Raw genomic sequence first — 25,382 nt, forward strand, 5'->3', positions numbered from 1 at the left:
AGCTGGGATTACAGGCATAAGCCACCATACCCGGCTAATTTTCGTATTTTTAGTAGAGACGGTGTTTCACTATGTTGGTCAGGCTGGTCTCAAACTCCTGACCTAGTGATCCACCCACCTCGGCCTCCCAAAGTGCTGGGATTGCAGGAGTGAGTCACCGTGCCCCGCCTTGAAGGAGAGTTTTACCTCTGGACACTCACTTATTTTTCAGGCTCAGTATTTTTTTTAAGTTAAATTAAAGTTAAAGTTAACTGAATGTTATTACATCAAGTCATATAAAAATAAAGCCAGCAACTAACCAATAGTTTTTAATTGTCTTTTTTATTCCATTTTAAAATATGTAATTATTCTTAAATCAAAACTAAAATCCTGGCAACTAATATTGTTCTGTTATAAAAATAAGCCTTCATACTTGTTCCTGATTTCAAAATATGTAGAGTAAGAAATCCACCTTGGTTTTGTACCTATGTGAGAATTTGGTGTTTGCATCTGTTTCTTTCATTTATTGACCACATGCATACTCGGAACAAACTGCCTCTCTTCTTTATCTGGATAGTTCATTCTAATCTGTGTAATAAATATGACCATCTTGTCTCATTTCATAATATTCTGGGAACTATCTCCATTTTTCTAGTGTGAGTTATTTCTGGCTGTTCTTGTGTCAATAAGGCACATGATGGCTTCGTTTTAGAAAAACTAAACTTTCCAGTTTGGTAACTATAGAAAAGTTTAAAATTGAGTTATCTCAGGAGAAGGAATTACTTGTGTATTTTTGCAGCTTACGAACCTTAAGTGTGAATGAATTTGATATTCTGCCTTCAATATTATGGCACTTACTCTTGAATTCTCAACATGGCTTTGGCAACACCCCAAGTTCCAGTGCAAAGGGTATTACACGTTTATCTGTTCTGATTTTAGGTTGAGCAACAAGACTGCTTTTGTTCAAAGAATAACTAACAGATGAGTAATGAAGTCACTTACCCAAAACCAAATTCCATTGTCAATAAGAGGAGATTTGGATTGTACAGTTTCATCTGACAACTATGTTGGAATTCAGCTTTTTTAGCAGAAGTCAGAAAGCAACTGTTCTTTCAACCAAACTATTTTTCCTCAAGAATACACCAGCACTCTCTGAAACATTTTCATTTGATCAGTTTTTTTAGAAGGGGCTCGTAAGCTTGTGTTATACTAATAGCTTTGCTCCTTAAGCAAATTGGTGTTTTCCCTTTTTGTTTTCAGTAGAAGACTTTCATTGTTGCTTTTTTTCTTCAGTAGAGTTTTTGAAATCCGCAGGGGCTTTTCTGTTTTTCTTTTGTTTTGCTCTTTTTTGCTTTTTTTAAAGAAAATATTTAAATGTTCATTTAGTAAAGGAGTCAAAGTGGAACCAGGAAGGCAATTCTTAAAAAAAAAAAAAAATTGTCCAAATTAAAATTCCTGTGACCTTAATGGAAAATCAAAAATTTTGCCAGTAAGTCATGAGACAAATGCAGTTAGGATATATCAGCTGTCAAAATGCAGAAATCAAGTCTCCATGAGAAATAAACCTCAATGGAGGTCTGCTGCTGGGTACGTAATAATAAATTTATTTATATTATATCTTTATTTCTCATGAAAATGCCTACTGCTTACATAGGAGTAAATTAATACTAATTTCTGTGTAGTACTATTGGTGGGTTCCTCTCAATTTGGCAGACTTAGCACTTCTCCTCACTACAGGAATAAATTTTAAGATAAAATAGATAAAAATATTTTCAATTTTTCTTCTCTCATGGAGACATCTACAGTGCTGCCCATGTAGGGTAGCTGGTTAGGAATAAAAGTTTACTAGACTTATATTTGTACAATTCTCAGCTTCAGTTGTTACAGTAAATTAACATTGCCTGAGCCAAAAAACTATTTTCTCTCTGTTATGATTTTTCTGTACTTTTTAAACAGATTTCTCTGCCTAATTTTATACATATTTTCTGTTGTCTTCCCAGTCATTTTTTTCTTTTTTTCCCAGAAACCGTTCTTTCTAATAAATTTTGACTTTCACATAGTTAGGCTGATTTGGGGTATCATGTTTCTACACGGTACCTTTCTCGTGAACTCCAGCATCCGTGACAGCCTGCTGTCTTCTCTCACGGTATTCTGAACCAGCCACCAGTCTTGGTCTCTGATAAACAAACCTGAGGCTTAAACTGCCTTTTATTACACTTGTGCTCTTTGTAGCTTAATTCCTTATAGTCCATATTCTAATATTATTTCTCAGTTTTAAACGTTTTCCTATAATCCAGAGTCAAAGTATTATTTCCAGTTTCTAACTATAAAGTAACTCTAATTGCTTTTATGCATATGCAGTAATTAGAAAGTGTTTAGAACATGATGTTTTAGCACATATGATGAAAATTTTAAAACAATCTTGACTTAAATCTAGAATCTTTTCCAAGACAAGCACAACAGAGTAGTCACTAATAAATTTATGATAAGGGTCAGCTATGGTAGATCAATGTATGAGTAAGAACATATGCCTTTCCTTTTTTTCCTATAACCACGGCACAGTTAATCTAATAGTTTTTCAGTGTTCTTTGAACCCTCAGGTAATGACTATAGCTAAAGACAGAACATTAGGTCATCCAATTATCTGATTTATTGTTATATGTTCTACATGTTTATATTTTCAAATTCTTTCACTAGGATGGCAGAAAATCAAGACTTGGAGGAGGCTGTTATATAAAGTTTCTCTAACATTCATTACATTTATCTAAGGACTCCATCAGATACTTTCAATGTGGTCTCTCAAGTTCATTGAAATTCAAAATAATTAATTGAAGTAAAGCCCTGTATTTGTGCATGTGTTCTGAGCAATTAAGTGAAGTGAAACACATGTATTGCTAATCTTGCATGCTGTGATTAAGATAGAAATGAAGACATCCATCAAACGAGATTACTTCTTCATCAACAAGGCTCAGAAATATTTCTACAGCTGTTTAGATCATTTTAATTGTATCAGAGCCTCTCACATCATAGTTTAAGTGAGGCACTATTTCCCCCCATTTAAAAAGAGAATATGAAGATATGAGAGTATACTAATCAGCATGTGAAAGAAATCACAATGCATTTAAAGATTTCTTTACCAATAAAATTAGATTAGCTAAAGAAACAAAAGGCATTTGTGTGTTTATGATCTATTTTCATACTTAACTGTACAAACACAGAGCTGAGAGGACCAGCTGGGTCCCAGTTTTCATTATCAAATATTTCCAGATGATTCCCTCTGGCCGCTCTAACTCTTTCATTTGAAAAAAGAACAGGGAATGGTACTACCTTCCCTATGTAAAAGTAAATCTAATTGATGACCCACACACACACAAAAAACCATGATACTTGTTACCTTTTCCTTAAGTTCCATTCCTCCTTCCAATAAGAACATAGTTTTTTTAAAGCAACTAATTATTCCAAAAAGAAAATAACTCATTTTTTCTACCAATTTTTTGGTTAGTTACTCAGAATTATTCCTAGTAATATAAACTTGGATTTTGAGTCCCTCAATAGGACTGAAGAATAAGACCAAATGTTGTCTCAGAATAATGAATGATTTGACTCAAAGTGATTTCTTAAAAGCCAAAGTTACCATGTCGGGAAATTCTTTCTCTTGTGGTTCAGTGAGCTATGAGGGAGGAGAACTGAGCAGAATGAGAATAAATCAAGATTGGACATTTCATGGATATAGAGCCCTTTCTTTGGCTATCTCAAAATACTGCAAGAAGTACCATTGTCATATCTCTCATGTAATTAATCTACTGAGTTTCATCTTAAAAACCAAGTGCAAAACCATGAACTTGAGTGATTTGAGACAGAAATATATATATTTGTATTCATAAAAGCTTGAACCAGCAAAAATACCTTTCTATCTAATTATATTACTTTAGCAATTAGTTGTGAAAAGAAGTAGTTTTAATTAACATTTATTTTTTCTCACTGTTGTATATTTTAGGATTTCAATTCATTTTAGTAGATCTTCAAGTTGAACATAAAAGAAACTCTCAGACTTTAGGAACCTATAGGTCAGAGTGGTTCACCTGAAAAAGCAAAGAGAAACATGCAGACACATGGTGACAAATGGTTGAACCCTATACTTTACTGAAATTGGACAAGCAAATGTTTATATCACTAAAAAAAAAAAAAGGAAAGAAAAATAAAAAGAAAAAAGAAAAAACCTGGACAAAGTATTAAGTAGTGATATTGAAAATGACATGTACTTATAAACAGAATTCAAATATTAAAAATAATATTTTTATACTTTTCAATTACAATCACTAAACCAAATGGCAGTGTTAATAACAAATACATTGAAAAACTGTATGTTAAGGTAGGAAAAACAAAACAACAGGAAATTGGAATGTCCTGTAATAACTAAAAATACTGTTGTTAAAATGCATTTATTGACAGAAAAATGTTTAGATTATACTAAATTTTTAAAGTAAATTATAAAAGAGTTTTAATATTGTAAAATGTAACATAATACATAAATAACATACTACATATGATAATATTTAAATAGGTAATATCATCTGTTATTCTATAAACAACATATTCCAGAAGAATACACAATAAAATTTTATGGCGAGGATGTATTTATGACTTTAATCATTTCTGTCTCCTAATTTTCTTCAACAAACATATGTTACTTGTGTAAAAACATTTTTCCATTTCATTCTAGAGCCTTTAGGTTCACTCTAGCAGTTAGTTAACAATATGTAACTCAGTCTCCTCTGTCTTTCCAGTGAAATATTTTCCAATGAAACATTAATAGAAACAAAACAGTATAATTTCTCATCAGCAAAGAAAATAAAGAAGCTCCATCAGCTAACAGCAGGAATTACTTGAAGGAATTACCCCTAAGTACAGTATGAATGAAAACAATTGAGAAATTATGAGGATCAGACAATCATAAGAAGATTTCTCCCTCTGCATTCATTACCCCCTGCCACCAAACACACCTACAACAAAGATGCAGAGCCTCAGACCAGAAAAACCTAAATACTATGTTATTCACAAATTGCCTGCTAAGATTGTCAGAATCATCTCCTATTCTTGCATCAGGTCTTCTTTTTTTGTAAGTATTTGGCAGGCTGTGCTCACAGTGACCCGACAGGGCCAGACACACAAGAGGAACAGCAGGGAAAAGTAGGAAAGAAACAGGAAGAATACCTGGAGAGTAAGAAGAGGGAATATCAACAATGAATTAAAGAGAAATCCAGGCCAATCAGAGCACTGTCCCTGCTCCTCGCGGGCAGAAGCAAGAGCGGAAGCTGTTTTCCCTTGGGAAGGGAAAGGAGCATAGAATTCTCCTCTCCTGCCCAGTACTCTTCATTATTCTTAAAGCAAACCCAATGAGGTAGAAATAATTGTGTGTCTTCACAGGGAGATCAACAAAGCTCAGAAAGATAAATACTTGTCCCCAAATCACATAAAGGAGATCTTAAAATTCTGAAGCCCCGTAATCAACCTTAGCACTCCAAATAATAATGTCAGTGTTTTTAATTACAAATGCCAAAGATGAAATTAATCCAATGGCAGCATCCATAACCAATATAAATGGAAAGAATATGTGCTTTTATTCAGTCTGTTTTCAAACTAGCAATTTCTTTCTTTAACTAGTGGTTCTGATGTCTTTTAAACTAGTAAAAGTAACATAATTATCATGATTATTACTTTCTATAATCTCAATCATTTTTGAAGGCTTATGATTTATAACTATGTTATGATTTATCAGTAAGACAAAAGATAAGTAAATAAATAAAGCCAATAACTTTCTGGATGTGCCTCATCACCACGACCTACCACTGTTTTCATAATAAGTTGATGGTGGGATTTGATTTGTCTCTACCATATAGTTTTTTAATGATTTAGGAAGACAAATAATACCTGTAACCACATAAACTTCTCATATCCTGTTTTGCATACAATGTGAACTTCAAAGTATTTTTAACAGAAATTTAATTAGTCCTGGGTAGATTAGAGATAATGGTTGTGGGATTCTTTTTATTTGCATGACTTTTAAATTCCCCCTGAAATTTCTACTATACATGGTAATTCTACTTAAACTCCTTTTGATAGAAAAATCAGTGCTGTGAACCAAGGACAACATCCTTTCAATTCATACCAAATAGGGATTTAAGTGCTGCTAAGTCCACTGCCAGCTAAGGACAACCATAGATAGAGCAAGGTTGATTTGAATCACTTTCCACTAACTAATGGAGAGCATTTTTATTTTAAACAGGATAATCTTTGGCTGATAATCTAATATGCAAACTTAGTGTGCAATTTATGCAATTATGTCATTATTAAAATGTAGCATCCTATATCTTCTGCAGATTACTAAATATGCCTCCTCATCTAGCAGTCAGAGACCTGTAAAAAAGATGAAATTCTTTTCTATAAGATAGGTAGTAAAGTCAGTTAGCCTATGTTTTTCATCAAATAGCCTTTGATTTGATGCTTAATATTAATTGTTTTTAACTGTGTGAATGTTATGTTATTTAGTGTGTCTAAACCACAAATGGCTCCTGGCAAGACCTCATACCATTAACAATGAGATTAGCAGAGGAAAATTCAAAAACACTCATGGGGATTGTTTGTACTGTTTTTTGTTGGGTATGTTTTTGCTCTGTGGGATAGAAGACAGTTTAAAACTGCACTGCATGAAAAAAGAAGCGACTGACCGCAGGTTGCAAGTATGCTTCAGTGAAGCAGAAGTTTCTACAGCTCCGTCTCAGCAAAGGGGAGGTTTCTAACGGTCCCCTGCTGACTTCAAATGTGTTCACAGCCTGCACGCAGCAGCCACAGTGGAAACTTACCGGTGTGATAATAATCACTTAGAGTAAGACTGTGGTGCAGACCCTCTTCCCCCAACCAGAAATCCCCTGAGTAAAAGCTTTATCCCCTGGGGAGACACAGAGATGTAAAGACTTGAAAACAGGTGTACCTTTCCCTGACATTCAGAAAAATTGGGTATGAACAGCTTTTCACTCTTCATATCCTCAGAGCCCAAAAATTAGCCCAAGCACAGTGTTTCCTAAACTTTAGGCATCTAAGAAGTGCCTTAAAACATTTGTCGGGACCATTTTTCACATCTAAAAAGGGACAATTTTTGTTAAAAGAAAAATAAGCCTCTGGTGAGAGAGACAGAGACAGAGAATATGTGTGTATGTGTGTGTGTGTGTGTGTGTGTGTGTGTGCATACGCATGTGTGTTTTTCTATATAAATCCAGTCCTGGAGTGACACACAATATATGTCTCTGTAACATGAGGTACAGGATAGAAGAGCGACTATTCCTTTTATTTTTCATATTTCTGCATTGCTTGCCTTTGTTACAATCACTGATTGGTAGGTTTATAATTATTTTTAAAGCTTGCTTTCACAGTTATTTTGAACCGTCTCCTCGGATGAAGGTGAACTATGTACATTTTCTAAGAAAGCGAACTTAACTTTTTGCAAAAGGTGAGGTAAATACACATAACAAACTGTTCTGCAAGGATCAACATCTTATGATTCATTAAATTCATGAAGGTAATTTTTAATTTGATTCAACTTTCCTTATTATTTACAGATTGCAGAGTGCTTTCCTCACTCCTGACTGTATGTTAGGCAACACCAAGAACATATCATTTTTTGTTACATTATAATAACACTTACATTAAGATATTACCATGAGTTATATTTAAGGAGTAATATAATAAAAGCAAACCTAAAAATATCAAAGTTCAAGAAAGTACTTCATCAAACACAAATATTTTTGCCTCATTGAACTGAGATATCATGTACTGCTGTCAAACCACTCTCTAACAAGAACTGTAAATGCTAGCACTTCCGTATTAAAATTCACTCAGCAGGTGGGCAAATGTTGTAAGGATCAAACAGAACAAGAGAACACAAAAGCAGTTCTAGTTTGCACATAGGTGGACATGGTGATGGGCCCTCATGAATCTAGATGCTCTATTAATTCTCTCCCACATTCTTATTTTTCTACTCTTGCCAAACTCACATAAGATTGGAAAACGAATTTCTGAGGAATCAATAGCATGTTCTTTCTCCAGCTGTGGCTGATAATACTAGAGAAAAGCTAAACTTACCCTTAGAATCAAAAGATCTATGAAAGCAAAAAGACAGCTTAATTAGGGACACATTTTAGAATCATCTAGGGACCATTTTAAATGTATAGCTCCCAGGGCAGGCTAACTGAACAGAATTTGTGGGGACGAAGCCCTAGCATGCATATGCATATTAAATATATTTTATATTTAAACCTCCACAGGTGATTAGAATGTCTGATTATCAAATATTTGTAGAGAAACCTAGGATAATAAAAAGTAAAAGAATATAGTGGTAAGATAATGTAAAAATCTATGCTCATTTGTCTAATTCCAAAGTTGAGAATTAAGATCATTAACCATTAATAAAATGCATTTAATAAGACAAATGTAACAATTAATTTAAGTCCTTACATAATGTTAACCTAACAATGTCTGCCTTAGCATTAAGTCAACATAGTGATGTAAAGTAGATATTTTCTAAATTTCCTTTATCAGTGTTCAATAATTTTTAATTTAAAAAAAGTTAAACATCATTTAAACAATAATGTTAAGCATATTAAAAAACTCAAAAATTCACAAAAAAGTAATTTTCCATTAATAAACATGGTTTCCTGTTTATAAGCGTAGGTTTTCTGTCACCAAAGCACTTTTTTAGCTAAAACATATACGACCCAATAAAATAAACCTTTCTTATATACACTGCTTAATTCAAGAGAACTCAGAGATTTATGGATGCTAAATCATCACTCCAAAATTTCTATAAGGAGTTAGTTTTACACCTATATATGAAAAATCGAGGTATACACATATTAATAAACTCACAGGAGCCTATAGCTAGACCAGAAATAGAATCCAGGTTACGTATTTTTAGACTAGTGCCTCTTTAATTTTCACACACAATATGATACTTACCCATATGCTTTAAAAGGACACAGATTTCAACAAGGAGAATAGCAGGAAAGAGAGAATTCGAATAACCCTAGAATTGAATAAAAATCTGCATGGCATTGCCATAAGCATTATTGAGGTCCTCTCTTTAAACTACCCATGCCTTCCTTCAAATTGTTATTTTTTTCTTCTAAGCTCAACTCACTTTTCCTTACTCTTAAGGAAACATATAGCTCCTCCAAGACATAACAATAACGAGAATCGCTGCTTATTCTGTATTCCAGGCACCTCATTAGGTACTTGACACAAATTTTATTTAATGGTCGTAACAACTCTACAAGGTAGATTTTACTCCCATTTACAGGGGAGGAAACTGAGGTGCCATGTTTTACCAAATGAAAACTTGAGTTATCTGGATACAGTCGTGGGGGCAATGAGAAACTGATATTTCAATTTTTTCTATTTGATTTTGGATTTATTTCAATTTACTTCAGGTGAGCAGCCAGATAAGGAAGGGAAGGATAACTCGGTCACCGTTAGGTTCACTCTTAATACAGTAGTTCTCCCTTTTGGTGGTTTTGCTTTCCATGGTTTCATTTATCCATGGTTCAAATATATTCAACGGAAAATTCCAGAAATAAATAATTCATACATTTGAAATGGTCTGTTCTGAGTAGTGTGATGAAATCTTTCATGGGCCCATTCTGTCCCACCTGGGACGTGAGTCATCTCTTTGTTCAGTATCTCCACACTGTCTATGCCATGTGCCCGTTAGTTACTCTTTAACTGCCTCAGTGATCAGAACGACTGCTATGGTACCACAGTGCTTGGGTTCAGTACTATCCACAGTTTCAGGCATCCACTGGGGCTCTTGGGACGTATCCCCAGAAGATAAGGAGGAACTGCTATACACATGTTAGAGAAGAAAATGTTAAGGAATTCATCAAAAGGCAATATAGTATCAAAGTATTAATAGGTATTCTGAGATTAGACTGCCAGTTTTAAACACCGGCTTGGCAATTTATCACCTTTTTTTTTTTTTAACCTTGGGCAAATTCCTTAAATCTCTGTTATTATTTAATCTTCTTTAAAAATGATACCAATTGTTCCTATCTCACAGAATTTTTTAAGGATAAAAAGAGACAACAATGCATTTCAATGTTTAGTTTTCCACGTGGCTCAGAACCAGTGCTCAACAAACATCAATCACTGCTATTCCAGAAAGGCTAACACTGTTTGAGACCCTGGTGAGGTCCCCAGCGCTACTGATTCTGATATTCCTCTTTGTTATCAATAACAGCCGACAGCCAATCACAAAACTGTCTCTGGGCAATCACATTTCCCCAAATAGTATATTAATATTTAATGCCGTAAATAAAGAGATTTTCATTTTGTTTAGGCCTAAGTTGGTTTGGAGTTGTTAAAATACCTACCATTTTAAAATACCACTTACTATTATCCAGGCTGTAAGTGTATTATTTCTTTTAATTCTCCAGATCCTGCTATGAGGAAAGACACTATCATCACAGAGAGGAAGTAGATGCATAAAGAGGTTGTATAACTTTACCATTTAACAAATGACAGATAACAGGTGGTGAAGCCAGGACTCAGATCCAGATATCCTGGCCATACAGTGCTCACTTATGCGTTTTACTATAGTGCTTCTCACTATGCTATATATTTGATTATTTTATTCCCATAACTCTGCTTCACAGAAGTCATTTAAGACTTGCTTTATTACTCCCCATTCCCAGCATTTTAAATCCTTGAGTTCTTTTGTGATATGGATAGGCATCATCTAGGCTGAGTCGTGAAATAGGATGCAGGGACACCTGATTTCTTATTACCTGGCAGGACCTTTGCTTTGAGATTATAGCATTCCAGAGTTCCACACCTGATCCCACCATTCGCAGCTATGTGCTCCTTATGTCAAGTCAGCACATTACCAATGTCCCTTGAGTATTAAAAATTGAAAAACAGTGACCATAAAATGTGATACTGCTCATTAAATTAAATGTAAAATGAAAATCTTGCATAAATAAAATTTAGTGTTCTTTTTGACATGAAAGGGTAATATATTAAGAATAGCGTGTGCATTTTAATACAATGCAAGAATTTCAACATTACAAGTCAGGCTCCTGTTTGGATTGTATGGGGGTATCCTCACCAGGATTATCGTACAGATTATCCATGAAAGAGTGCTCCATATCTGCAACTTAATCCAAATTTCCAGCCACTTATGTAGAACAAGATTTGTCTCAAGACTTCCAATCTTATCTGCAGTTTGTTGGTCATAGAGAGTAAGACTTTCTCTGAATAAAGATTATAATTATCACTTGAACCTGCGAGGCAAAAGTTGCAGTGAGCCGAGATCACACCACCGCACTCCAGCCTGGGTGACAGAGAAAAAAAAAAAAATTATAACTAAGTGCTCTTTCTTATGAAGCATGCATGCATGTGCAGACACACACACATACACAGAGAGAGAGACAGACAGAGAGCTAGAAAAGCTTTCTAACACTGTGTTCTTTACATAAACACAAGGCCTTAGCCTCATTTTTTGCCCCTCAAATTTAAAAGTATGTCTCAGCCCTGGGACAGCCAGGAGGAGCCTATGGTGGCCTAAGTAGTCTTATCTGTTCCATCCACCGCAATGTCTTATACATTGTTATTTTCAATATGTACCATATGTCCTAAGGTTGGGGAGTACCAGTGAAGACATTGTTCAGTGCTCTCAATGTATAACTAGAGTCTATATTAATCACCTGTGCGCATACTTTCAGTGAGCAATTGGTACAGTTTATAATTATGGCTTTATTTTATATGTCTGGATTTGCTGTTTATTTTTCAAATAATTCATTCTTATTATTTTACAAAGGTAACTGCCCATGACGAAGTGGGGAAAAAATGGTCCTTTAAACATAGTTACGAGAGGAACATGCTCCAGACTACGTTTATCTCAATAAATAGTAAATTCATTTCCTCTGCTTTTCTCCAGTGCTGGATTCTCTCCCAAATGCTTTTTTATACTCCAGAAGAATTAGCTTTAGTTTCTCAACGCTCAAGCCAGGACCCATACCTGCTCCCTTGAGGTTGGAGGAGTCATAATCACTTCCTGATGGCAAGTGCACTCTTGCATGAGACCATGATCCTGGTGTGGTCACCAACTGCAAAGGCCTGGTGTTCACAGGAAACCTGGCTAGTAGAAAACATACTTCATTTGCTTCCACATGGCTAGCACTAAGGTATATTTTCCTTGTCTGCTGAACTTTTCCAGGGCTGCCAATGGTAAATACCATTTCTTCCCATTATAGTTTTCTTAAACCTTGACTGTCATACACTTTTCTCATGTTACTTGGGTTGCAGTGTTTGAACTTATTAGATTGCCTCACATAACCTGTCCCCTGGTTAATAGAGACAGCATCTATTCTGTATCCTTCATGGATTATATTGCCTCATTAATTCAGAATCATGATTCTAATTCACCAACATGACCTGGTGTAGGAGTCAGCCCAGCAGCCCCATTTCTTCCTACATTTATGGTGACTTTATCTTAGAGAAAAATTGCCTTTGTAGACTAAAAGACACAGGATAATGCTAATCCCAGCAATTGCCACAACTTTAAATCTAATGTGGAAGAAGTTCAGGATCTTTATCCCTTTTCTACTAAATAGCAACTGGGTTTGATCATCTCCTTCACCAGCAGGCTTCAAGCTTTCCTCATTAGCAGTAGTTTTTGCCAAAGAATATACACCATATACATTAATTCCACTTCCCCGAAAACTCCTTTATATATTTTTCCATTTTTGTTAACCTTAACATTTTTCATACATCACAGTTCATTTTAGACTTTAGTACCTTTGACATTATCCTGACAGTCAGTATCATTGTAATATTTAAGTAGGTAGCCTTTCTTCTTGTGTCTTACCAATTTAAAATCTGATCTTGTCAGTTCTTTCCCGGGAAGTAATACTAGTTTCTTTCAGTACATTGCTCTATGTTGTTTTTCTTCCAGGAATATGAAAATGTGTAGGCCAACAGTACCAATTTCCCATAACTTTCTTCACCTTTTACTGGATGAAAACTGTCAGTGAGCTAAAACAAGACCTTATGAAATGCTCAGCTTTCAAGAAATTAGATTTTCAGTTAAATGTGTACTTAAAGTCCAACTTTGTCATTTGCACCAGGTGAATGTTATCTATTCATTTTCTTTGGTCAAGTCCTCTCTAATACTCTTCTACAGTGATAATAATAAATATTTATTGAGCCCCTTCTTTATGCCTGGAGATTTGTGTTCAATCTTATTTAATCCTTACAATAACCCTATGAGTTAAGTATTATCATCACCCACATTCTACAGATGAGGAATTTGAAGGACAAAGAGACTAAATAAGTTGTCCAGGGTTCCACAGGTATAAGTGACATATTCAATATAGGAGCCGAGGCAATCAACTTTAAAGTACAGCCTGGTAACTACAGTGAGATACTGCCTAATTTTGTTTCTAATCTGCTTTTAGCCTCACACACATACCCTCCACAATTCTACAGATTTTCATGAAGGAATATATCTTCACTGTACTGCTCTGCAATACCTTTCTTAATAATAGTTCTGTTTCTTTTGAAGCCGGGATCACCATATCCTTTCATAGTGTATTCTACTAGTGAATTTCCTCCTTGATACCCTCTCGCGTCACGTGAACTTCCTTACATCACAACCTCAGTTTCATTTTGTTTATTAATCATGTTTTTCAACTACTCTGACCCCTAGGTACAAGTAAAACAGATGGTCTGACCAGATTAATCTGATTTACCTCCCTCAAAAGCATATGAGATTTTGACAAATACAGAGAGGAGCACACCCATATAGTTCCATTACTTAGGTAGTTTTTAAGTGAGAACATTAAAAGAAGGGTTATTTATAAGGTTAAAGTTGGAAGAGATTTTAGAATTCATCTAATTCAACACCCCCTTTTACCTTTGAAAACATGATACTTTTGTATGTTAAATGATCTGCTTACAGTTAAGACAGCTAGTTTATATATTATTTTTTTCATAGTAATGCTTTCAGTAAGTAATCACTAGTGAAAAAGGTACTTCTTTTTAAACTTATTTATATTAACTTTCCCCAATTTAATATATGGTAAACTTAAAATACACCCTTTTATCGCTTTGTATTTTTAGTTACGGAGGTTATAGTTATTTCAATTAATACTTAGAAAACTAGACATTGTTATGTAAAAACTTCTACTTTAGGCAGCACATATTTTGGAAGATACATGTGATAGCCTGGACACAAAAATTTTATAGTATTTCTGATGAAGAAAATATTCTGAAATGTCAAATATAAAAAAATTGACCAGAAATTATAATGACAAGGACACAAAGTGTCTTAATTAGTGACACTAGTTAAGTGTCAATATAATGAAAATCATGTACAGGTTATAAAAGTAATCTCAGGGAAATACACATTTAGTGGAGAAACATACAGCCACATTTTCTCTGTTTTCTTTCTCCCTCCTCAGAGATTTAATAGATTTCTTCTCTCATCTTAGCAACACTGAATTTGATGAGCATATAGCAGTTACCTATGGTTGTTTATTTCATTATTTTGCCATAAATGTTATTTACTGACATATGTTATAAAAACTATTCTGGTTTTAAACATAAGCATTATTTTAAAAAAAGAGTGGAGCATTATGAAGAAGAAGTTTTCAAAATTTACAATTTGATGATAAAAATCTGCATGAGTAGTCAAACTGGATATGCAGGAAGTCTGAGAAAATTAAAAATTGTGGAAAAACTCAGAAGTTTCAAATGTGATTTAGCTTTAATTATAAACAAACTCATATCCTTTCATACATCTGATCTTCATATTAAAAATAAAATTCAAAGGTAATGTGGAAACTGAATTTCATTGTATATTATATACTTCATTTATGAGAATACAAATTTGCAGACGAGGGCTTTTGGGGTGGTGTGACAATGATATAATGGAGAAGTAATGATCTCAACACAAAGGAGTCCATTTCTTTTCAGCTTTTTTTCTGTGTGCTTTTTTTTTTTTTTTTTTTTTTTTGTAATAGTAGTCAGTCTCTCTACCAAGTTTCTCCTCCTTGTAGGCCACATGATATGTAGGATTCACCTCCTCCTCCTGTTCCACTAGAGGCTTATCCTTTGTAAGTAAGAGACTGGTAGCTGTCTAAAGTGATTCATCTACATTTCAGACCTATGATTACAAAATTAGGAAGGGATATGTTTCAAAAAGTGAACAATTTACTTTTTCAAATACAGGATTAACACATTTAGTGTTCCAGTCACAACAAGCAACGTGGCTTCACAGCCATCCTCCGAAAAGTCAGGGGTTCCACTGAGAATAATATTTCTAAACTAGAAGTGCTTGAGCTCTAGGCCCTAAATTGTAACTTAAAAAAATGCTAATAAATTGAGGAAAGTCACTTACCCTCCCTGTTCTACAGCATTCTTACCTATGAAAATGACATGATGCTAATTGTTGCACAGTCTTAATTGATCATTTGTATTAGTTTTGTGTGTCTATTCATACCTCAATTTCATCTGAAAATAAATTTGGGACAGCTTCTAAAATAAAGGGGAAAAGATTAGGTTAGAGAGTTAAGTAGGAAGATCAGAACAAGAGGAAATATAAGGAGAGAAATATAAAATCAAGTCAGGGAAAGGATTGGTAGACAGTTTACATGATTTTTTTATTTGAATATTAGCTTTTCCATAGCCAATGACTGTCATCTTAATGTAAATTGATGTCCTCATCGTCAGAGACAAGCTGTTGATAGTGAAAAAGGGTAGAGAAAGCATAAAAACTCCAACTACCTCAGGCACATAGGATAAGTTTACATTTTTAAATGATTTTACAGTTTTCCTACACTAGAGCATACCTGAAAATAAATAAGATGATTTCTAAAATTTAAAGTGCGTCAGTATTGTTTGGCTCTGGCTATGTAACCAAGCCATTATATAATCTTTGGGAGGCCAAGATGGGCAGATCACAAGGACAGGAGACTGAGACTATCCTGGCTAACATGGTGAAACCCTGTCTCTACTAAAAATACAAAAAAAAAAAATTAGCCAGTCGTGGTGGTGGGCACCTGTAGTCCCAGCTACTTGGGAGGCTGAGGCAGGAGAATGGCGTGAACCTGGTGGAGGGGAGAACTTGCAGTGAGCTGAGATCATGCCACCGCACTCCAGCCTGGATGACAGAGCAAGACTGTCTCAAAATAAATAAATAAAAAAAATAAAAATAAAAGTATCATAATTCCAGAAGTTAAAAGATCTTTTCATTGATGTTGACATAGGAAACAATCCTATAAAATATTTGCTTTTCTGATATTATCATCAACAAAATATGTAAAATATTCATGCATAACTGACCTTTGCAAATATTTTCTTACATTTTTTGCCACTCTCCAACATTTGTCTTCCTCGGCTCCAAATTTTGGAAGTAGTTTTCAAGGTCTTACAGATGCATTTCCTTCAAATCCAAAATAAGCCTTAATGATGTTAATGTCAGAAATTAGTTCCATAGCAACTATTATAGGAGCTTTCACATGCACACAAGTTTCTAGAGAAATGATGTTTGTAATTCACAATAGTACAAAGAAACTTAAACTAAAATTATCTTTTGCTTCTGGTACTAGAAATAGGACTACTTCAAAGATCTCGAGGACGTTTCTTAAGAGCTCTCCCTAGGTCAATTAAGTTGTATTATTTTGTTCCCAAGTTCATATTATTTTAAAGCAAGATCCAGAGCCTGGAAGTGACACTAACTCTTCAAAGTGATTTAAATGATCATACTTTCTGAAGATTAAAAAACTAGAATAATTTTGCCACTGTATTTTATAATTTCCTTTCTCACATATAAAATAATTTTATTCCTCTAAGAAAACCTGCTGAGTTAATATGGGAGACATTTCCACTACAAGTACTAAAAATCAGTCACCCTTACAGTTCATAGAAAGAAAATCAAATTCTATTTTAGTGAAGTTTTCATAGCAGCCTTTTGGTAATAATGTTGAAGAATCATGATATATTTAAGAGATATTAATTCTAGTAATAGTCATTTATCTTTGATGTCAGAGAGAGACAAAGGCTTGGGAAATAGAAGATTTACGATGACATATTATAGACTCACTTGGTAGATGTTGGATTTTTTACTCTTCCTCTGAAACGACAGATAATGAAGCTTTATCAACTTCCTTTTATTAAGGCTAAAAATATATCCTATAATAGGATCATAAACATTTAATGAAAATCACAGCTGTACTGAATTTTAAAATTAGGTGAGGATGGGCAAGTAGTTCATAGAAAAGTAAATCAGCATAACTCATACATTATGAGTTTACAACCCAGCTTGTTTTAATTTAATATATCTCTGGCTCTGACCTCTCTCCTGTAGTCCAGACATATATTGCCAATTTCCTAAATGAACCTGGATGTCCAAAATGAGTTGATTTTCCTCCCAAGCACATCTGAGACATGTCAGTGGAGAAAGCTCAAATTTAAGAAGATAGAACAGGATGACTGATCTTCCCTTTATTCTTCCCATTGCTTTCTGGGAAGAAGATTAAAAATCTTATTATTATATCTCTGCCTTAAGCTGTATTCCCCAGAAACAGACTCTCAGAAGATGACTCATGTGAACACGATTAATAGAAAATTTTCCCAGGAAAATCAGGGGTATGGGGTGTGTAGGAAGGAAATAGGACTAGTACGGTAAGAAGGCTAAGTAGGGGTATATTATAAAGCAAAGTTTCAAGGAGGGTAACTTTGTCTCTGTCCCAGAGAGGATATCTGAAAACAGTGTGGGCCACACCTCAGATTTATCCTGATCAAGTCACATAGGCTGGACTATTTAAACCCCTGAACCTATCAGTGACTGGGTAAGAACTACTCCTGGAAGGATATAAGTCCCCAAATACTTCTACCACAGTGGAGCAAAGTAGATTCCGGCAGTCTGAGGCCAATCCTCCAATAGAAAGAGACAGTGCTGTCAATGTGAGAATAAAAACACATGTGGAGACAGAGAGTCTGGGAACGTAAAAAGATTGAAGCAAGCTATGGCAGTACACTGTCTGCTTTAATCTACATACTGGTCACAGTGTAATTTATTTTCCTAATACCTACATCTTTATCATTTTCCATTTATTTACTCATCATTTTCTTCTCCTTTACACCTTCTGTGTGCATCCTGTGGGGGTAGGTGGGGGGTGAGGTCCTGGGACATCAATGGCTAGCAGTAGAGTGCCACCATAGGTTGGCACCAAGGTTGCAATTCCTTCCTTCCTCTCTGTTCCACTGCTTAATAAAGTCAGGAGATATGCATCGTTGGGCAGCTCAGTATTTTAAAAACTTGAATATGAATGCCTTCAGGTGAGGCATTATTTTTGTAGTTCACCAGAATCTCCTAACACTACCAGTTAGGATTTGATTCAACTGCATGTAACAGAAAACCCAAAGTAACAGTCATTCTCAAAGTAGGGTTCACAGACCAGTAGTATCAGCATTATGTGGCAGTCAACAGATACTACAGTTCTTTTAAGTCATGAAGAACCCAGTCACCTCTCAGCTTCATGGCATAAGAATGCTGCTTCAGCAGCATCCATCTCCTCCTCATTCCAAGCAGCAGGTGTGGAGGAAGATGCAGGGGAGAAGATGCAAGGGACTCATGCAAGATGTTTTTTGTTTGTTTGTTTGTTTGTTTTTAAGGAGGATAACACTTTCCAGTTGGTTCATTGTGCAGAACCAATAGTGTGCTAGAAAGATTTGACAAATAGTCCTCAAATCTTCGCTGTGTAAATATGCCTGCTATGGCTGATTTCAAGCTACCAACTCGACTTCACTGAACAGTGATGGAGAGAGATGTGCACAAGTGACTCTGCCAGCCTAGCCAGCTCTAGCAATTCACTGTCATAACTAACATATAGCAATCCCTAAATACAAGGGAAGTTTCAAAAAGAAGGCATTATTCCAAGGAGTTATGTGATCAGAGTAAAATTTCAGTATACATTGTTAAAGTTGAAAGCAAGAATGGCTATTGTGCAGACATTGGCTCTTTCTGCTACAAGATTGCTGTCCCATACCCAACTTACATTTGTTTATATCCGTCCTTCTTGGACTCTGTGGAAATGTGTCTTTGTCTGAGATAGTGCCAAAATTCTAGTCAAATGGCTTTCAAAGACAAATGCAGTTGACCCTTGGTTTGAACTGTGCAGGTCCACTTGTACACAAATTTTTTTCAATCAAATTAGGATTGAAAATACAGTATACGCAGAATGTAAATCCCACACATAACCAAGCACTGCCTTTTCATATACTTGGGTTTAGCCTGCTGATTGCAGGACTTGAATATGCAGATTTTGGTATATGCAGGGGGTCCTAGAACCAATCCCTGTGTGTTCTGAGTAATGACTTTAACTGCTCACAGAAATTACTAGGCAATATATTATAGATGCCAAAATACCTCAAAATGCATTGCATGTGATCACACGTGAAAAGCAGCAAATATCTGTAGATAGACAAAGCTTATTCACTAACTAAAAGGTCATTTTTTTGCAGTAGAAAAAAATAGAATATTAAATTGCCCATTTTGTGATGCTGTGATGATTCATGTGGTGTGCTAAGAAGCACCAGCTCTGTTGACTGCAGACCTGCTTCAAACCACAACTCTTCCACTTAGACTGTACAATTTACTCATATTCTTGAAACTTGTTTCCTCATATGTAAGTAAATAGCTATTTAAGCAGAGGAAGAAACAATATATTGGGTACATATTTAGTTCATATATATATTTATATATATTATATATAATTATATAATATATATTATATATAATTTTTATATATATATAAATTGCTTATAAGAAGGAGCAGCACTAAAAAGGGATGCTAGAGACAGTTGCATAGTAACCTTCCAAACTAAAGGTTACTGCTGTTCTGTATCTTTGTGGGGTCAGAGTATGTTATGTTAAAGGGCTTTCACTAGCTCACTCTTTAGTTCAAGAATTTCCTCATAGAAAATGAAGGTATTAGAGCTCTCCTGCCTCTTCCTCCTCACAACACTTTTACTAGTTAACACTTGGAGCAATTTGTAGTCCTCTTTGCTGCTACCTATCTCAGTGATGGTGGTTCCTCATCTCACAATCTATCTGAATTGCTTCTCTTTTCTGACTGTGGCTAAATTACTTTTGTTGTGTTTATACCAGCAGCCTCTAAATTCAGTCTAGCTGAATTTGAACTCAACTCTGCCACTTACTATTTAAATAACCCTAGAAACCTTACTTAATCTCTTTTGTGTCTGTGTGTTCCAGTGAAACTGTACCCTTTTTCAAAAACAGCGTTATTGAGATATAACTCACCTACCATTCAATTCACCTACTGTAAAATTCACCTACTGTACAATTCATTTAACATTGAAAGAGTATGATTCAATGTTTTTAAATATATTCACAGTTTTGTAGATCTGACAATCTAATTGTAAAACATTTTTTCACCCCCAAAGACAATCTATTAGTAGTCAATCCCGATTTCTTCCCTCAATCCTCCCAATTTTTGCAGCTCTAAGCAACCACAAATCTACCTTCTGTCTCTATGAGTTTGCTTATCACATCTATCATACACATGGAATCATATCATGTTTGCCTACTGCATATGTCATACACATTGAATCATATGTGACTTTTGTGCCTGGCTTGTTTTACTCAGCATAACATTTTCATGTTTCATCCAAATAATAGCATTATCAGTACGTCACTTTTTAAATTACTGAGTAATAGGTTTTTTTTTATTACTAAGTAATAGTTATTTTTCTGTCTAGTTGTTCTACTATTGAAAGTAGAATTCAAGTTTCTGACTATTATTGTTGAATTTTCTATTTTTCCCCTTCCAACATACCAGTTTGCTACATATAATTTGGAGCTGTTATTAGGTACACACATTTATATATATCCTTCTGACATATTGGCCCTTTTATTATTATTTAGTGACAGTTTTTATGTCTAGCAACATTTTTTGTTTTAAAGTCTATTTTCTCCAATATTGCCATAGCTACTCCAGCTCTTTTATGACTGCTATTTGAATGGAGTATCTTTCTCCATCCAACCTATTTTTTAATCTTTGAATCTAAATGGTATCTCCTGTTGACACCATATAATTTGATCTTGATTTTGTTTTTGTTTCTTTAAATCACATCTCTACAAGTGATTATGGGGCAGATGGTGGCTTCCCCTTGTCTTCTTGATTTGACCTTCTCAATATGGAACTTCACCCCTATGAGTGAGCTGAGCCTGGGGAGGGGTATGCAATCAAGGCCCTGGTATTCTATGTTTAGTGTGCCTGGGTTAGAGCTTCTGCCTTACAGATGGGGCCTGCATGGGGAGTAGACTCTCAGTCCACTCAGCCACACCTGCTTTTACAACATGAAGTTGAAAGGAATGAGAACTTCTGGTAGCCTACTCCTCATGGAAAGATACTATAGCCCTGGACAGGGAGTTGGAGAAATAGGGAGCTCCCGTATTACGTGCTTATGCTGAGGTAGAGCTTCCACAACACCAAGCTGAATAATGAAGCAAGTCACAGTTCGAATGCCACATACTCTTATTGTTCTTATTTAGATTTAGTGCATTTTCTTAAATGAATATTTCTACAGTTTTTGTATGTCTGTAAAACAATTTCCAGAGATTAAAATGAATGCATTTTATACTATTCAGCAGTTAAACTGTTTTCATGGTGAGACTTTCTTCCATTATTACGGAGATCCTGCTCCCTAACCTCTTTAAGCATCACTTTTCTCATCCGTAGCATTTAGTTGATAATAATAATGGTTACATGAAGATTAATTGACATGATGCTATAAATAATCAGGATATGCCACTCCAGTCTATACAGTTTTGGTATAATGATTATTTTGAGTTGAAGGCAGTTAAGAAAAGGCAACAGAAAAGCACTCTGCCCTTCCCCTACTTGCCTAAAATCTGGGTATACGTCTCCCTTGAGAAGATGTGTCTTCTTCTCATACTAGGAAAGGAAGAATAACTTTTATTACCAGAGAAGGAAACAGCACCAAGGAAAATTTGCATAAATAAAATCTTATTAAATAGCCTTTGTCTTCCATTAATTTCTGCTATATATTTACCATCCACAATTTACTGCCTGTAAAAGTCCAAATTTATTTTCCTTTATTTTATCACTTCTCCATAATTTATTGATTTTTATTAGGATGTTATGTAATCCCTTCAATTTCAACCACATTTTTTGATCATTATTGCGTTCTGTGAAAGCCTCTATGCACATCAAAATTAAAATATTAACATCAAATAAAATGTGTATGCCTTTTCTCCTGTTAATCTGTGTTTTGTCAGATAAAATTAACAAGTCCCAGTTACTTAATATTCTTCCACTGTTTTAACAAAATTATCTATCAATACTGTTTTTATTTACCAAAGAATCAACAACAATGTATTACAGAATAGAAAAAAATAGAAGATCTGGTCCTCAAGCTATGGAATGTTCTATGTGTGTATATACTTGAATTTTAATTTCAGCTCTGTTTCAGGAACTCCTAATGAAATTTTGAATACTCTGTTTACTGCACAAAATCACTCCATATTTGCTCTTGTTTTTCAACTTCACATTGTACAAAATGATCAAATATGAAACTTGTTCTAATAATGAAGCAGCTTTCTCAAGGGACAGTACTGTTTTCTTTACATGAAAGGTAATAGAGAAAATAGTCTTGAAACAAATTCCTGGCACATGATTGAACTATATGCATCAATATATGTGACATTGAGACAAAATGTTCTACAACTAGGAGGTAGTTCCATCTCGCTTCTTGGAATGCTAAAACTCTATTTGACCCTGGAACAAAATGGAATGGAAAACAACCAGTTATTTTTTTAAAAAAAGATTCATATTGTAGCTTCTCATGACTCACTTAGCAGTTGAACTTGACCAAACTGGTTCTGGCTGTTCCTTTTTCTGCATTAGCAAATGAAATCCAAAGTAAGCTGGTCTTGATTTCTTTACTAGACTACACTTGTTATTTTTAGTTATCTAAATGAATTTGTACTCATTCATCTGCAATTTCTCACACAAACAACTTATATAGGTTTGTAACAATACAATCTGAGCTAGAATGAGTTAGAAACTTTCCATAAGGACTTTATGAAAATTATTTTTGTAGATGTACTCTCAACTTTTAAAACAATTTTCATGATGTTTTTTGAGAAAATCTGTTTAAAAATCCTTCACCAATTTTACTATATTTGATACACAATTTATCTGACTTTAAACCGTTTGCTCTTATTTCTATGCAAATAATCGTGGAAGAGGTATTGTATTAAGCTGTCGTGAGTTATGAACAATTTAGTTTATTGTATTATTTCCAATCGTGTAATTGTTCAGAGAAGTCTTTGCTCAATTAAGGAAGAGATTAAGAGCAAAGGAAATTGAGAACAGTAGTCAATGGACCGGCCTTTGAATATTGGAAAAATGGCATCATGGAAGATTCTACAGACCCCAGAAAGAAAAGTAGGAATTTACCCTCTCACAACTGTCTTAGTTCAGGATGCTATAACATCCTCCACTCTCCACCCAATTCATATGTTAGAATTTCAACATATGAATTAGGTGGAGAGGGGAGGACACAAACATTCAGTTCATAACAACTGTCCCTATATCAATATAGAATCTCAGCTATACCACATTAAAGTTCTGAAATATATAAAGTATTTGAAGATATATCAAATACCTCACTAATGTGTATGTCCAAAAAGCCTCTATGATAGTTTTTCAGGGGCATTAATGCAGTGCCATTTAAAGAGAACCTGACAGTTCTTCAAAGCTTCAAAACAAACATGAATAAAATGAGTAGCATTGAAGAATCTAGTATAAGATATAGGATTATTTTTAAATGGTACCTTCACATAGGTCAACAAACACACATCATTTATTTATTCTAGTTATGTCCCCATTTTTATTTCTAACACTGGTTATTTGTACCTCCTGCTTTTTGTTCTTAATAAATTTTGCCAGTCTCACTAGTTTTTTGTTGTTGTTGTTAATCTTCATTTTTTATCATTCAGTTCATTAATTTGTGCATTTGTACATTTTTTCTACTTTCTTGATTTTATTCTATTGCTTTTAATCTAACTCCCTAAATTCAATGCTTAACTTGTATTTTTCTGTCTTGTTTTCTCTTAGATATGTATAATGAGCTAAAAATTAAGAAATTCTATAATGAGATCCCACAAATTTCCAGTGTAATAATGTATTCACTGAAATTCAATTCTAATGTCATAATTTACATTACTATTTCTTCTTTGATCCAAAGTTGTTTATAATTTAATTTTTTAGTTTGCCAAGATAAGAGTAAGAGCTTTCTTTCCTTACTTATTTTATTTATTAGGTGCATTTTGATCTGGAAAATCATTCTACATCATTTTTTATCGATTTTTTGTTATATAGAGAGATTTCCTCTGAGGGTGATGGGTAGATTATTTTTATAAATATTCTATATGCACTTGAAAGAATGTATATTCTCTATTTCTTTTGAGAGCCTATAAATTGACCAATAGAATAAACTTTTAAGTGTGTTATTTAAAATTTCCTAATCATTACTACTTTTGCTTAGCATAATTTATTGATTTTGAGCAAGGTTTTAATTTATCCAATTGTGTTTTTTTCATATAAACCTGCCCATTTTACTTTATATATTTTGAACCAACATTGTTATATGCCTACAGACTGAGAAATATTTTATCTTTCTGGTGATTTGAAACTTATTATAATTACAGGAGTCTCTGTGAATCTGCTCTGATTCTGGAATCTTCATTACTCAATTAAACCCCTTTAAATTAATTTGGCTGAAGTTTTTTTTTTGTTTGTTTTTTAATCAGAGGGTGTCAGAAGCGGGATCTGATCTTCTAGCGACCCCAGAAGTCCTGAGTGAACACTCAAGGCACCTGCAGGACCCACTGGTGTCCACTGATCTCTCAGAGCCGCTGGGGATCATGGGTAAGCTCCCTTGTGGATTTCGGAGCTCCACGGATTCCTGTTTTGAGCTCTCCGAGTTTCTTTGAGCAAATTTCTGATCCAAACTGGGTTTGGAGTAACAACAGAAACTGGACTGGGTCCAGGAATGGATTTGATCTGGGAATTAACTGGCTTGGATGGAGTTAGAGGCCTGTTACGTCTGACTGGGTCAGAAAGGAGTTGGTAGTAAGTAGTAATATTGCAGGGGTTATAACATTTGTCCTTTGAAAATTCACAGGGATTTTTGAGTTCTACCCCTTTGTTTCATTTTTCTTGCACATTTAGGTAGGAAAAATAACTGGCTAAGTTAGTTGAGAGAACCTGAGAGTAAAGCCAGTATTTTAGGTAAAAATT

Source organism: Macaca thibetana, chromosome 12, assembly GCF_024542745.1.
Source record: "Macaca thibetana thibetana isolate TM-01 chromosome 12, ASM2454274v1, whole genome shotgun sequence".
Classification (NCBI taxonomy): Eukaryota; Metazoa; Chordata; class Mammalia; order Primates; family Cercopithecidae; genus Macaca; species Macaca thibetana.